The 2119-nt window shown below is 42.8% G+C and overlaps 1 non-coding gene across 1 annotated transcript; it reads right to left on the bottom strand.

Moving 5' to 3' along the window:
• Positions 1 to 257: 257 nt before the first annotated feature.
• LOC112767492 (small nucleolar RNA R71) lies at positions 258 to 361 on the bottom strand. Its single transcript, XR_003184936.1, has one exon. It is a non-coding gene; the product is annotated as a small nucleolar RNA R71 (small nucleolar RNA).
• Between the last annotated feature and the right edge of the window lie 1758 nt (positions 362 to 2119).

The following is a 2119-nucleotide window of genomic DNA, read 5'->3' as shown; positions in this document are numbered from 1 at the left end:
TGTGGAGAATCATTGTTCATTTGGTGGGAGTGCTAATGAAGATCCCAACCAACATCTCACAAAATTCCTGAGAATTTGTGACACTGTGAAGTCCAATGGAGTCCAGGAAGATGCCTATAAACTGCTTTTGTTCCCATTTTCACTTAGGGACAAAGCAGCTAAGTGGCTGGAATCATTCCCAAGGGGGAGCCTAACAACATGGGACGAGGTGGAAAGCAAGTTTCTGGCACGTTTCTACCCCCCCACAAAAGGTCAATAGGCTTCGATCTGAGGTTCAGACTTTTAGACAACAAGATGGTGAAACTCTCTACGAGGCATGGGAGAGATTCAAGGATTTGACAAGGAAATGCCCACCAGACATGTTCCATGATTGGGTGCAATTGCATATTTTCTATGATGGACTCTCTTATGAATCAAGGAAGGCTGTAGACCATTCATCAGGAGGTTCATTGAACAGGAAAAAGACTGTGGAAGAAGCCATTGAAGTGATTGAGACAGTGGCTGAGAATGAGTACTACTATGCATCAGAAAGGCACAACACTAAGGGAGTCATGGAGCTGAACCATGTTGATACAATTCTAGCCCAAAATAAGGTGTTTGCCAAGCAACTAGCAGAGCTCACCAGGAAATTAGAAACAAAGCAAGTGGCTGCAATACACACACAAGATCAAGAGGAACAAAGCACTGAAGGAGGTGATTGGGAAGAGGCCAACTATGTGGGAAACCAACAAAGACAATCATATGATCCACATTCCAACACTTACAACCCAGGATGGAAAAACCACCCAAACTTTGGGTGGGGGAATCAACAAACCCAACCACAAAACCACAAACCTTACAACCACAACCAACATAACAATTCCACATACCAAAACTCCAACCAAAGATCATACCAAGCCACACAAAACACTTACTCCCAACCATCATATCATGGCCAAAATAATCAACCTACCCAACCTAATCCGAACCAACAATTTCAAGATCAATTAAACAGGATAGAAGGAAGGCTGGCAAACATGGGTCAGGATGTAAGTGAGTTGAAAAGCTTTAGGGATGAGGTGAGATCTACCTTAAGGGACCATGGTGAAAGACTAAAGAGGATGGAGTCTCAAGTAGGAGAGTTATCCCAACAAGCCCCCAAGTCCACTGCAGTGTTCCCTAGTGACACGGAAAAGAATCCTAAAGGGGAACAAAAGGGAGTGAGATGGGAAGACTGCAAGGCCATCACTATATTGAAGGAAGTCTCAGAAGAAGAAGGAATCAGACCCTCAAAACAGGAGCCAGAAATCTTGAAGGAAAGTGTGGAAGAAGCTAAGCAGGAAAGTGAAACTGAGCAAGCCAAGGAACTGCAAAAAGGCATGATGGAAGCATATCAACCAAAAGCACCATTTCCTCAGAGGTTAGGAGGAGGAGAAAAAGGGAAAACCTATTCAAGGTTTTTAGAGACATTTAAGTCTCTCCATATTAATATTCCCTTTCTTGAGATTCTCCAGCAGATGCCTACACATATCAAGTATTTAAAGGAATTGTTGAGCAAGAAAAGAGTTTTGAAGGGAGGACAAACCGTAACAATGAACAAAGAATGCAGTGCCCTCATCAAGAAGGACACAGTTTCTAAAAAAATAGACCCAGGAAGTTTTCATATTCCCTGCATCATAGGGGAAACAAAAATTGACAGAGGACTCTGTGATCTAGGAGCTAGCATAAATGTGATGCCTCTAACTCTTATGAAGAGGCTACAACTGAATGAGGTGAGATCCACTGACGTAATCATACAACTGGCTGACAAAACTCAGAAGCAAGCTGAAGGGGTAGTTGAGAATGTGCTGGTGAAAGTGGGAGATTATTACTTCCCCACAGACTTTGTCATTTTGGACATGGAGGAAAGCTACTTACACCCTATCATTCTGGGTAGGCCATTTATAGCCACTACTAGAGCGCTCATAGATGTAGAACAAGGAGAGCTAATTCTGAGAATACATGATGAACAGCTCATTTTCAAAGTTTTCAAACCTGCATCTGAGCCTGAACCAGAACCTGAAAAGCCTAAGGATGATAGTAGCCATCTGTGTTTGGAGGAAAGTAATCCAGCAGCTGAAACTCTAAAACAGTCCTTGGA

Source organism: Arachis hypogaea, chromosome 17, assembly GCF_003086295.3.
Source record: "Arachis hypogaea cultivar Tifrunner chromosome 17, arahy.Tifrunner.gnm2.J5K5, whole genome shotgun sequence".
In the NCBI taxonomy this organism is placed as follows: Eukaryota; Viridiplantae; Streptophyta; class Magnoliopsida; order Fabales; family Fabaceae; genus Arachis; species Arachis hypogaea.
Note: the sequence above shows the minus strand (reverse complement) of the source record. Positions and strands in the feature narration are given on the sequence as shown.